Source organism: Nerophis ophidion, linkage group LG09 (genome assembly GCF_033978795.1).
Source record: "Nerophis ophidion isolate RoL-2023_Sa linkage group LG09, RoL_Noph_v1.0, whole genome shotgun sequence".
NCBI lineage: Eukaryota > Metazoa > Chordata > Actinopteri > Syngnathiformes > Syngnathidae > Nerophis > Nerophis ophidion.
Window position 1 is genome coordinate 44672980 of NC_084619.1, and position 15109 is coordinate 44688088.

The window sequence follows — 15109 nt, forward strand, 5'->3', positions numbered from 1 at the left end:
ATTTATGTAAAAAAAAAGGGGTAGGATTAAATAAGCTCTGCTTCTTCCTACTCCTTTTCGAACATGTTGAAAAGAGAAACTGGAAATTGTGATGTATCATGTTGTATGCTTGCATGTTTGAAATAAACTCAAACTCAACGCAACTCAACTCCCGCCCTTGCATTCTACACCACTACAACAAGGTGAACCACGTAAATAAGACCGCCCACAAAACAGCACATCTGGAAGCGACAGTCAGAAAGCGGCTTGAAGATAATCTGTAAAACATAATTTATGCAGCATTTTGACCAAAGAACCACCATTACATGTTATGTAGGCCACAACGAAGTGTTTTCAATTGAGAAAAAAGATAATAATAATATGACTCTGTTAATGCGCCTTATAATCCGGTGTGCCTCTTGTATGTAAAAAATACTGAATAGACCATTCATCGGCAGTGTGCTTTATAATCCGGTGCGCCCTAAGGTCCGGAAAATACAGTACTTTAAAATGATGTGCAGTATATCAACACATAAAACAAGTATAATGATTATTTCAGGAACAAAACGTTTTTGTTTTTTTTTCATCCAAAAACAAACAAAAAGAACACTAAGTGCCTGTGTGCAGAGGTTTTTTTTTTTTTTAGAACATGTTGTATCGGGCCTTGCAATGAGGTGGCGACTTGTCCAGAGTGTACCCCGCCTTCCGCCCGATTGTAGCTGAGATAGGCTCCAGCACCCCCCGGAACCCAGAAAGGGATAAGCTGCAGAAAATGGATGGATGGATGGATACTGTATCAGAGGAGTGGGATCTTTGAAGACACATAAACATAAAGTCTGAATAAAAATATTTAGATAAAACAATTTTCTGATTAAATAGGTCGGTGTGTGTATTCTCCCAGTTGGGACCAATACAGTCACATAGACATCCTGAGTGCCTGCAAGTCCGCATTCAGGGCAAGATTACTGGTGTGCTACAGCAGGTACTGAAACTAAAGCCGCTGCTCCTTTTAATTGTTGTGTTTCAACTTCTATGTTAGTGTTAGTCATATTTGTTTATTTTGTTCTTCTTGGCTGCACTTCCAGCTGTGTAAAGAGAAGAGGCACAACGCTGATTGAACATTGATTAGGTTGTGAGGAGACTGACTTGTGCGATGGTGGAACGGCAGGTCACGCACATCCACAAACTTTCACACAAACACACACACACACACACACACACACACACACTCACACACACACACACACACACACACACACACACACACACACACACACACACACACACACACACACACACACACACAACCATAAATCCACACACATAAAGGATCACGTGCAGGATTGTACCTAGCATTGGGGATGGCGTGGCGCAGTTGAGAGTGGCCGTGCCTGCAACCTGAGGGTTCCTGGTTCAATCCCCAACTTCTACCAACCTTGTCACGTCCATTGTGTCCTTGAGCAAGACACTTCCCCCTTGCACTTGATGGGTCGTGGTTAGGGCCTTGCATGGCAGCTCCCGCCATCAGTGTGTGAATGTGTGTGTGAATGGGTGAATGTGGAAATAGTGTCAAAGCACTTTGGGTACCTTGAAGGTAGAAAAGCGCTATACAAGTATAACCCATTTACCGTTGTTGTATTTCCACTGTTTACTACCGCAGTAATATCTAACAGACGTATCTGCCATGTTTGATCGAAGAAATATGCTACCAGCTGACCACCATGATCGAAATAAAATTAATCACGATCAACGATTACGACCATATAACTGCCCAGCCCTACATTCATTGAAAGGTAATTTTATTATCCAAATTTTGCCAAATCGCAATCAATAGCTGACAGACAACAAAGCAAAAGTGTGTGAGTTACATACGAGCGTAATTTTTAAAAGCTGAAAGAGGGCGGGATATAATGCTGGTAACTGTCAAACTAGGACTTGGACGTGGATTGTTTTCCCGAGGTGCAAAGCGAATGGAGTGGAAACGGCGTGAAGGTAAAGACATGTATTTATTTTAACACTAACTAAAAACAGGAAAAAACAAAAGGCGCGCACAATGGCGGTACACAAACTGGGCTATTAAAACAAAATACTATCACAAAAGCAATTAACTATGAACTATAAACAAAAACTTACATGACATGGAACTGTGACCGAGCCATGGATCTTTGCAAGGTGCGTAGCAGGTGGTAGACGTGAGAAGGAAGTGATGTTGCTAGAGTGAACAACAGAAACAGACAGGCTTAAATAATACTGTGGTGATTAGTGAAAACAGGTGTGAGACATGAGGACAGAGGCGTGACATGAGGACAAAGTGAAAACTAATGAGTTGCTAAGGTAATAAAAAAAAACAGGAACAGGAACTGAATGTCCAAAAAACAAAACCGAACATGATCGAAACAAAACATGATCCCATAGATGTGACAGTAACTCTTTGGAAAGTTAACATCCTCTTGGCAGCTGTGTGAAGTTTGCAAACATCTCCTTTAATTGAAAGATAATTGAATTTCTGCATGTTCGTCTGTCGTTTGTAAATAGGCTGCGAGACGGTTCAGTTTTTTGGTCTGAGCAGCTGAACGCGTTTGCTCTATAAAGGAAGGAAATAAACAAAGTGACCATCTTGCCAGTCATCCACTATCTTTAGCAAAAAAGTTCAGGCCTATAATGTGTGGTAATGTAGAAATGGTCCTATTTCGGACATTTCCTGAAAGTTTCATCAAAATTTGCCTGTAACCTTCCGGGTTATGTTGTTAACTAACAGACAAATCCCAGTGAATACATAACTTCCTGGCAGAGGTAATTACAATTGATTTGGCACCTGTAAGCCCTGATATGGTATCGTAAACACCGATACAATCATGTTGATTCCAAAACAAAAATACCCAGGCCTCTACAGGGAACAGGTGTAAACAGATGTCTCTAATAGTATTAACATATTTACATCTTCATTTTTTCTCGGCATAATCTTGGGAGTGTTGTCACAATGGTCCTGATGCATCCTGAAATAAGTTTGTCTATTTTATGTGTAATTAATGACTTCTTCCTGGTCATACATTGAATACGTTCCAAAAAAATAAATTTAGGTCGTAATCTCTCATTAGGTGTGATGGGTATGCGATTATGAAACCTGGCCTTATGGTTTTAAGTACAATTTACCAATATATACATTTCCTGACTAATTTACAACAATATCAGTTTTAATCATTTAGCTGTAAATGGAAAATTACCATTATTAATGGGTGTCCATTTTTTCTGTCTACTTAAAATATCTGAATACTTATTGGTGCAGAAATTATGTTGCTCCTAACATATGTAAATAACGCATTCTTCCACCCTACCAGGGGCGCGAACACAAATCCTCACTAGTTGAGATTTAAGCGCAGCAGCTCTAGGAAATGAGTTAAAAGCTCTTTGTCCAGCATTGCTCCTAAGGCAGTGGTTCTCAACCTTTTCTCAGTGATGTACCCCCTGTGAACATGTTTTTTATTCAAGTACCCCCTAATCAGAGCAAAGCATTTTTGATTGAAAAAAAGAGATAAAAGGGTAAATACAGCACTATGTCATCAGTTTCTGATTTAATAAATTGTATAACAGTGCAAAATATTGCTCATTTGTAGTGGTCTTTCTTGAAATATTTGGAAAAAAAGATATAAAGATAACTAAAAACTTATTGAAAAATAAACAAGTGATTCAATTATAAATGTAGATTTCTACACATAGAAGTAATCATCAATTTAAAGTTCCCTCTTTGGGGATTGTAATAGAGATCCATCTGGATTCATGAACTTAATTCTAAACATTTATTCACAAAAAAAGAAATCTTTAACATCAATATTTATTTAACATGTCCACAAAAAATATAGCGGTCAACACTAAATATTGCATTGCTGCTTTTCTTTTCACAGTTCCTATTTTGTTGAAGTATTATTCAATAAATATATTTATAAAGGATTTTTGAATTGTTGCTATTTTTAGAATGTTTTGAAAAAATCTCATGTACCCCTTGGCATACCTTCAAGTACCCCCAGGGGTACGCGTACCCCCATTTGAGAACCACTGTCCTAAGGTGTTGAAAGCTGACGTACACACCACATAGTCACTAGCCTCCATTACATTACATGTACACTCTATAAAAAGGTATATAACGTATTTTCGGACTATAAGTTGCAGTTTTTTTCACAGTTTGGAGCGACTTATGTGTGAAATTTTTAACACATTACCGTAAAATATCAAATAATATTATTTAGCTCATTCACGTAAGAGACTAGACGTATAAGATTTCATCGGATTTATCGATTAGGAGTGACAGCTTGTTTGGTAAACGTATAGCATGTTCTATATGTTATAGTTATTTGAATGACTCTTACCATAATATGTTACGTTAACATACCAGGCACCTTCTCAGTTAGTTATTTATGCGTCATATAACGTACACTTATTCAGCCTGTTGTTCACTATTCTTTATTTATTTTAAATTGCCTTTCAAATGTCTTTTCTTAGTGTTGGGTTTTATCAAATACATTTCCCTCAAAAATGCGACTTATACGCCAGTGCGACTTATATATGTTTTTTTCCTTCTTTATTATGCATTTTCGGCAGGTGCGACTTATACTGCGGAGCGACTTATACTCTGAAAAATACCGTACATATAATTTTGTTGTTATTACAGATCGTTATTTTTTTAATCACACTATGAAGTGATTTAATACCTAAATATTTAAACAGAATTTTTCATATTGGGTTAAGAGGTGGAGTTGCATGAACAGGTTAGGGTCCTCTTTCCTTCGCTGTGTAGTCATATATGTCATTGTGTATCAAAACCAGTAATTAAAATAAAAAAATCCAAATTACATACAATAAGCAATGCTCATTTAGTCATAGAAACGTGTACAAAGAACCAGCTTCATCTTTAAAGAAGTTAAAGCAAGTGACAGACAGATGGAGAGGGAGAGGTGAGCAGACTGTGCCTATAAATGAATGAAAGTTGGGGAGGGGGAGAGGGAGAGTGGCGTATAATTTGTACCCGGCTGCTAAGGAGAGCAGGCTAATTATTGGCTGAACGGGGCAGGCACAGGCTGCTCATGTCAAAAAGGACGGAGCCATTTATTAGGCATCAAAGTGCATGCATATCACAGCACAAAGGAGATTGAGGCCAAGGGGCTGCAAAAGAGGGGTACAGCGTGTGTAAATGGGGGTGGGTAGCTAATGAAAGACACTGAGTGACGCACGATGGGACACTCCTCAGGCCCTGCTTCTGTTCGGAACTGCAGTAATGTGTGCAGATGGTCCACAGTTGCTGCGCTCATAGATAAAAATAAAAAAAAAATAAAAAAAAGGAGACAGCAGTAAATTGTTGAGGAAGACAGCAAAGAATGGAAGGGAGTTCAGACTGAAGCTTGAAACAAAATGAAAATGTAGAGATTAAAAAGGGGCAAAAAAGTGGTTTTCTTGTTGCAGAAATATTTTGGATTCTTTGTGTCTAGCGTCAAAATAAATTGAATGTGTATTCAATTATCAGTATGAACCCATCAACAGTAAAATGTCTTTAAAGGCCTACTGAAATGAGATTTTCTTATTTAAACAGGGATAGCAGGTCCATTCTGTGTGTCATAGTTGATCATTTCACGATATTGCCATATTTTTGCTGAAGGGATTTAGTACGGAACATCCACGGTTATGTTTGCAACTTTTGGTGCTGACAAAAAAGCCCTGCCTCTACCAGAAGTTGCAGACGATGACATCACAAATGTGGAGGCTCCTCACACATTCACATTGATTTAAATGGGAGCCTCCAACAAAAAGTGCTATTCGGACCGAGAAAACGACAATTTCCCCATTAATTTGAGCGAGGATGAAAGATTCGTGTTTGAGGATATTGATAGCGACGGACTGGAAAAAAAAAAACGCGATTGCGTTGGGACGGATTCAGAGGTTTTTAGACACATTTACTAGGATAATTCTGAGAAATCCCTTATATTTCTATTGTGTTAGTGAGTTTAACAGTACCTGATGGTCGGAGGTGTGTCTCCACAGGTGTCTTGACGCCAGTGTCTCAGGGGAGTCGACGGCAGCTATGGACAGCACAAGTTTAGCTGATCTCCGGTAAGAAGCTACTTTTTACCACAATTTTCCCACCGAAACTTTCTGGTTGACAATCCGTTGTGATTCATGTTCGCTTGACCGCGCTCTGATCCATAGTAAGTTTCACCTCCAGGAATTTTAAACAAGGAATCACGGTGTGTTTGTGTGGCTAATGGCTAAAGCTTCCCAACTCCATCTTTCTACTGTGACTTCTCCAATATTAATTGAACAAATTGCAAAAGATTCAGCAACACAGATCTCCAAAATACTGTGTAATTATGCGGTTAGAGCAGACGACTTTTAGCTGTGAGTGTGCAGCTAAAACTCCCGGGAAATTTAAAATTGCAATTTAGTAATCTAAAAAGGCCGTATTGGCATGTGTTGCAATGTTAAGATTTCATCATTGATATATAAACTATCAGACTGCGTGGTGGGTAGTAGTGGGTTTCAGTAGGCCTTTAAATAAAATAATTTTACTTATTTGTCACACCTTCCAGTCAGGACCGAGTTTAGGATCTGATCTACTATGATCCAAATAGTAGTGTTAAACAGTGTGTATAAAATTGTCTATTCTCTTAGTGGGCGTGTTGCGGGTGATCTACTAAGACTGCATGTATGTACAATGTTAATAAGAGCAAAAGCGGTGCATATCGTCTTATTTTAATGAGGATTGTTCGTGTACTACCAGCTTTGCCCATAGAGACAATCATTCCCTTTGCCCACGTTTGCTCTTTACTACTTCCTGCTTTCAAGGACTACAGACGTGTCGGTTTGCTCCTGCTAGCTTACTGCTTTATTTGCTTTAAAATCATTCTTTAGGTCTTGGATTTCTTTTTCTTTTTTTTTCTTTGTGAACCAAGACTGAATATTTTTTTTACTCAATATGTAATTTTTTTTTTTTAATGCTTTTGCAACAACACAATTCTCAACATAGCTGAAGAAGTAACCCATGCAAAGGCTCCCCTTGAAAGCTGTTGGATAGGTCATCACAAAATTGGTGCGCTCCATGCAAGGATTTTTTTTTTCTTGGAAAGTGAAAAAGCACTGGAATATTCCCATTTTGAATACATTTGTAAGACGTCCACATTTACCTCCAGCTCAAAGGGTGAAAAATTTTCCAACGTACAACCACAAACTAAATGATGATAAGTCGTTTCCAAGACTTGGGAAAGACACCTGCAATGGTCTTGGTGCTAAGCATAATAGGCGACATGTACTTTCAGAATCAGCTTTATTGGCCAAGTAAGTTTAACACACATAATTTGACTTGGTAAAATGTGCTCTCTTGTTCAATGTCAATAATAAAAAATAATGATAAACTAAAATATAAGCAAGTACTTGAATAACTACAAACCCCGTTTCCTGAAGAGTTGAGAAATTGTGTTAGATGTAAATATAAACGGAATACATTGATTTGCAAATCCTTTTCAACCCATATTCAATTAAATGCACTACAAAGACAAGATATTTGATGTTCAAACTCATAAACTTTATTTTTTTTTGCAAATAATAATTAACTTAGAATTTCATGGCTGCTACACGTGCCAAAGTAGTTGGGAAAGGGCATGTTCACCACTGTGTTACATCACCTTTTCTTTTAACATCACTCAAACGTTTTGGAACCGAGGAAACTAATTGTTGAAGATTTGAAAGTGGAATTATTTCCCATTCTTGTTTTATGTAGAGCTTCAGTCGTTCAACAGTCCGGGGTCTCCGCTGTCGTATTTTACGCTTCATAATGCGCCACACATTTTCGTTGGGAGACAGGTCTGGACTGCAGGCGGGCGAGGAAAGTACCCTCACTCTTTTACTACGAAAACCACGCTGTTGTAACACATGGCTTGGCATTGTCTTGCTGAAATAAGCAGGGGAATCCATGATAACGTTGCTTGGATGACAACATATGTTGTTCCAAAACCTGTATGGACCATTCAGCATGAATGGTGCCTTCACAGAATAGTTACCCATGCTTTGGGCACTAATACACCCCCATACCATCACAGACGCTGGCTTCTGAACTTTGCGCCTATAACAATCCGGATGGTTATTTTCCTCTTTGTTCCGCAGAACACCACGTCCACAGTTTCCAAATATAATTTGAAATTTGGACTCGTAAGACCACAGAACACTTTTCTACTTTGCATCAGTCCATCTTAGACGAGCTCGGGCCCAGCCAAGCCGGCGGTGTTCCTTGGTGTTGTTGATAAATGGCTTTCGCTTTGCATAGCAGAGTTTTAACTTGCACTTACAGATGTAGCGACCGACTGTAGTTACTGACAGTGATTTTTCAAAGTCCTTCTGAGCCCATGTGGTGATATCCTTTACACACTGATGTCTGTTTTTGATGCAGTACCGCCTGAGGGATCAACGGTTCGTAATATCATCGCTTACGTGCAGTGATTTCTCCAGATTCTCTGAACCTTTTGATGATTTTACGGACCGTAGATGGTAAAATCCCTAAATTCCTTGCAATAGCTCGTTGAGAAATGTTGTTCTCAAACTGTTCGACAATTAGCTTACAAATTGATGACCCTCGCCCCATCCTTGTTTGTGAATTACTTAGCATTTCATGGAAGCTGCGTTTATACCCAATCATGGCACCCAACTGTTCCCAATTACCCTGCACACCCGTGGGAGGTTCCAAAGAAGTGTTTGATGAGCATTTCTCAACTTTATCAGTATTTATTGCCACCTTTCCCAACTTCTTTGTCATGTGTTGCTAGCATCAAATTCTAAAGTTAATGATTATTTGCAAAAAATGAAATGTTTATGAGTTTGAAAATCAAATATGTTGTCTTTGTATCATATTCAACTGAATATGGGTTGAAAATGTTTTGCAAATCATTGTATTCCGTTTATATTTACATCCAACACAATTTCCCAACTCATATGGAAACGGGGTTTGTAATATGTGCAACAGCATCAGTGATATTGTCTAGGATGCCAAGGGTGTCTGCGCCGATCAACATATCAACCAGAGGCCCAACAAGGAAGTACTTTCTTCCAAAACAATAACTACTATCAAGCACACAGATGAGTTAAGAGACGGACAGTTATATTGTCCGATCAGGGAAATCTAATCCACATTCCTTTGAAGAACACAATGTCCAGTGAAGTGAAGTGAATTATATTTATATAGCGCTTTTCTCTAGTGACTCAAAGCTCTTTACATAGTGAAACCCAATATCTAAGTCACATTTAAACCAGTGTGGGTGGCACTGGGAGCAGGTGGGGAAGCTGTCTTGCCCAAGGACACAACAGCAGTGACTAGGATGGCAGACGCAGGGATCGAACCTGCAACCCTCAAGTTGCTGGCATGGTCACTCTACCAACTGAGCTATGCTGCCCGGTGCAACTGTAACTAATCTCCAACACGCAGTACTCAATGTCAGATATTTGAGGAACAAATATTTTTGTTCCACAGGAAAGTTTCACCTCCAGGAATTTTAAACAAGGAATCACCGTGTGTTTGTGTGGCTAAAGGCTAAAGCTTCCCAACTCCATCATTCTACTGTGACTTCTCCAATATTAATTAAAAAAATGGCAAAGACTCAGCAACACAGATGTCCAAAAAACTGTGCAATTATGCAGTTAAAGCAGACGACTTTTAGCTGTGTGTGTGTGCAGCGCTCATACTTCCTAAAAAACCCGTGACGTCTTCCGTACACGTCATCATTACACGACGTTTCGAAGACGAAACTCCCGGGAAATTTCAAATTGTAATTTAGTAAACTAAAAAGGCCGTATTAGCATGGGTTGCAATGTAAATATTTCATCATTGATATATAAACTATCAGACTGCATGGTGGGTAGTAGTGGGTTTCTGTAGGCCTCTAAGTCTGTGGACGGAGGCAGAGGCAAACTATGTATTTTATATACTGTATTTTGGTACATCAAATATATTCTCTTCGTCAGACTTCAGCAATCTTACAAGTTGTTTGTTAGATCTAAAGTAGTACAGTATATTCACCTGTGTGTGCCACATTTAATTAAGTTTCAGGCTTCTACCGAGACATCCATCTTCACGAACTGGCAGGAAGTAAATGTATTTGTGTTTTTTGTGTGTGTGTCTGTTACTATTAGTGCCATACATCATGGGACATGTAAAGCTTTCACTGGTTGGTACAGAGGTCTAACAGGGAATTTGCAGTCAATAAGCGCTGAAGAATTTATTGCTTACCCTCCATGTGGCCTTCTGCTTGGACACTGGCCCACAGAGAGTTTGGAACGTTTATGTGAGAGGATTTTGAGCACCATGGGCTATGGGACAGGCTTCTGGAATATGCCTAGACCACAACATATTATAGTTAAGAGGCATCCTTATGGAATGGCTATCTATGCTTGTATTTGTGTTCCCAGTTTTATTGTGTATAATCAAAGTATTTTAAATGGATGGTGTGACGAAGGCTTGATTAAAACTCGCCACAAGTGGAAATGTGTTTATCTGTAAAAGTGAAGTTTTTTTGATGACCCAATTGTCAGGCTGTGGCCACGGCAATAGATGGATCCCAAGATGCAGAGATGAGGAAGGCATTAACTGAATAATGTATTTGACTGTTCAATAGTTACAAGAACGAAAAAATATCAGTCCTTCCAAGTTTTCGCTGCCTTTTTTGTGATGGTTACACCCTAAAATGTCTGAAGTTCCAACAGCATTTTCACAAAGTTGCGGCAAAAGTTTTAATGTTTTGAGGCTTATTTTTTCCAATAACACTGAATTGAGTTGTGATTTGGTGAATTTGTTATCAATGTTTGAAGTGTTTCTTTTTAGCTTAACATAAAAAAGCGCAAGGATTTCAACAAAAATTGAAGAAAAAAGTATTTATTGATTGATACGGTATTGATGTTTATGTCATTTTATACCCCAAAGACTTAAAAGTAGACACTAGAAGGCAGCAAAAGCACATAATCAGATCTAATTTTCGAATGACTGTACTGTTTGAATTCATTTGAACTAATAGTAATATTTAATTCTAATTACAGAAATAAACACCACCAAAGTCTTCCTTATTGTCTGCTGTTTACTCTGTAGTCTACATGTTACAGACACTTTCCATGTTTATGTGACGCTTAAAAAATGATTGTACATCTTAAAAAAAACATTTATGTTCCAACACATTTTCCCACATTTTAAGAGTATCTGTGAATTGCTGAGTACACAAATTGTGTTGGTAAATGAAAGATGATCATCACATTGTGTAAATGTTGCATCTTTGCAAGGTCAGCATTATAAATGAAAATGTATTTTTAAATTGTCGTAACCGGGTTAAGTATTGAATGAATACTGTACTTTACGAACTATAAGTTGCTGATTTGTTCTGATGCTTTGAACCCTGCGGCTTTTGAAACGGTGTCCCTGATTTATAGATTTTTCTTCACTAACGGCCATGATGTATTGTATTCAACGAATCATTTTCACATTACACCGACAGAGACACTGAAAAGTGTGTTACTGTTTGGGCCATGGTGCCATCTTTTGATTGAGTTCACTCATTGCAGGTTGACAATGTTTCGAGGCAGAATTATATTGATCCATAGCGTTTCTGTTCGAAAGGATTCTTAATTCATCAATCAAAGCAACGTTTGTAGGTTTTACAATATAACTAAACAAGTCACGCTTACTAAACCATCCATGTGTGATGCTTGTAAGAGTGTTTTATGCATATTTGTACAGGCTATGGTAAAATAATCAAGCTAGCATCATTGGCATTGGCAAACATGCTAACACGTTTATAAGTGTCTGCGTTAGTATTACAAACTTACCATAGCATTCTTTTTAGTATGTTTTATTAATGTAAACTCATCAAAATTTCACCGTAGAGTCTGTTTTGATGATTGGAGAGCTCGCTTCTGCAGCTGGTTGATCTATGACAGGGGTAGGGAACCTAAAGCTCTCGAGCCAGATGTGGCTCTTTTGATGACTGCATCTGGGTCTCCGATAAATCTTAGCTGACATTGCTTAACACGATAAGTAATTAATAACTCCGCTGGTAATCACAGTGTTAAAAAATAACGTTCAAAATATAAAATATTCTCTTGCATTTTCTACTGCACCTGTTCAAGGAGTCACATTAATTAAGCATTTTATTTATTATTGGTTAGCTTCAGAAGAACAATGTCATTTATAACAATACGATACTTATTATACTCTGAAAATGATGGTCTTACTAAAAAAATGCACGCATTTAGTTGTATTCAGTGTTAAAAAATATTATGTGGCTCTCACGGGAATACATTTTAAAATATTTGGCTTCCATTGCTATCTCGGCCAAAAAGGTTGATGATGATGACTTCTGTTTTGGTTGATTACTGTCAAACATGATCTTGGACTTAGGTTGTTTCTTCGATGCAGAGGATGATTTGCACGAGCCAGGCGTGAATGTAAGTACATGATGATTTATTACTAAACAAACAGACTTCAACAAAAGGCAAACAAAGGGCGCGCATGATAGGGCGGAAAACAAACTTGGCTTATGAAAAAAACAAAAGACTAGCATAAATGCTGCAAACTACAAACATGAAACAAAAACACTTGCACTGTGGCATGAAAAAACAAAACTTGCACTGAGGCATGAATACCAAAACTTACGTGGCGTGGTCAAACAACAAACAGCAAGGCTTGAAGGTAGGTACATGGAGATGTGGGTAGAGTGGGAGGTTGCCAGACTGACTATCAGGTGACTGTGGCTTAAATACTAGCAGTGATACTGTAATTAACCAGCAGGTGTGAGAACTGAGGACCAGGGCGTGACTTGGAAACAAGGTGGAAACTATGAGTAACTATGGAAACAAAAACATACCAGGAAGTGCAAAACAGAACTGAGTGTCCAAAAAACAAAATATAACATGACCAAAACAAAACATAATCCATAGGCGTGACAATTAGACGTTTTATGCCGTTTTACAAACACCTTTGAAAACATTAACAAAATATTTCAAACTGGTATATATTTGCGGCTTATAGTCTGGTCCAGCTAATATATGTAAAAATATATTTTTCTTCTAAGATTTAGTGGCTGGGGCCTAAATACTGGTGCAACTTTATAGCCAGGAAAATGTTTTATAGTGATACATGTAAAGTAGAAAGTGATAATGATGGTGTGTTGCTAAATGTTTACTACATTTTCTAGAAGGCTTAGCGTTATCGACAGAAAACATAAGTAAGTCTGAGCTATGCAGGACAAATGTGCCATCTGATCATTAAATAGTTAATTTATTGTTTTAAATTGCTGTTTCTGATTCGCCAAAATAAAAAATATGTTTTGATTAGACAGTTAAGTTGCCCGTTTGAGTGCCACTCAGAGACACATTTGATTGCGCAAAATGTGCGGGGAAATTGCGAGCAGTGGACGGACGAAGCTTGAAGGCATGCATAATTTGTGGGGGTTGGTTGAATTTGCAGGTTGTTCAGTAACCAGAGTGTTCTCGGTTTGAATCCCTCTTCCCCCATCCCAGTTGCTGCTGCTTGGAGAGACACTTTGCCCACATTGCCCTATTAGTTCCCCAGTGCTGCACAATGGCTTGCCACTGCTCCTCAAGAGCAGGGGTTAAATGCAGAGATACAATAGCTTTTGCTGTACATGTCACGAATACAGATATCTGCCTTCTCTTTTGTAATGCTCAATCATCAGAGGCAAATGTAAAAGATGAGCCCAAACAATTCTTATTATGGCCGACTAATTATTCTTATTTCCGTTGCGGAACAACCATTTTATAATGGTGCTTCTCAGGTCTATTCTTTAGTTTGTCGATGAAACCTTTGCCTTCTGGTCTCTCCTGCTCAAACACATCACCGAACATTAAATGCTTTATGTATATAAAATCTTTATTGTTGTATTTTTTTTTGGTTATTAGTCCATGCTGTTTTCTTTCACAAACTAGGTTAGCTTACACAAAATGGAAGAGGGGGAAATACAAAGTATGGAAAAAGAGAAAATTATACATTTCTTTATTCAAGGTTACACCAGGATGGAATTTGAGAAGTACCTATTACAGAAAAAAAAATCAAAAGTAAAATTGGAGCCATTTACCTTTAAAGGATGACATCCTAATTCGTGTCCAAAATGCTTTTAGTCAGGAGGACAGGACCGCCGGAAAGGGTGTTGTGAATGTGAACTTGCATTTCATGCTAATGCAGGCGAAATATTGATGTCTGGATTTTTTTATAAGATAACATAAAAAAAATAGATAAGGAAATTTAACATGTGAAAAGGTTTTTTTGCTTTGTTTGTTTTTTACATCTGGTGTTGAATAGGAAACACAAAAGCACTAAGCTTTGCACTTTACTTAAATGGGACTTAAATGTGATGATTTTAATATCCATTTAAAGGCCTACTGAAACCCACTACTACCCACCACGTAGTCTGATCGTTTATACATCAATGATGAAATATTAACATTGCAACACATGCCAATAGGGCCTTTTTAGTTTACTAAATTACAATTTTTAATTTCCCGGGAGTTTCGTCTTGAAAACGTTGTGTAATGATGACGTGTACGCAAGACGTCACGGGTTTTAAGGAAATATGAGCGCTGCACACACACACACATAGCTAAAAGTCGTCTGCTTTAACCGCATAATTACACAGTATTTTGGACATCTGCGTTGCTAAATCTTTTGCAATTTGTCCAATTAATATTGGAGAAGTCAAAGTAGAAAGATTGAGTTGGGAAGCTTTAGCCTTTAGCCACACAAACACACGGTGATTCCTTGTTTAAAATTCCTGGAGGTGAAACTTTCCTATGGATCAGAGCGCGGTCAAGCCAACATGGATCCCTTCCAAATGTCAACCAGCATGTTTCGGTGAGAAAATTGTGGTTAAAAAGTCAGTTATTACCGGAGAAAGGCTGAGCTTTTGCTGTCCATAGCTGCCGTCGACTCCCCTGAGACACTGCGCGTCAACACACCCGTGGACATACTTTTCCAACTATCAAGTACTATTTAACTCACTAAAACACTAGCAACACAATAGAAAGATAAGGGATTTCCCAGAATTATCCCACTAAATGTCTCTAAAAACATCGGAATCCGTCCCAATGCAATCGCGTTTTT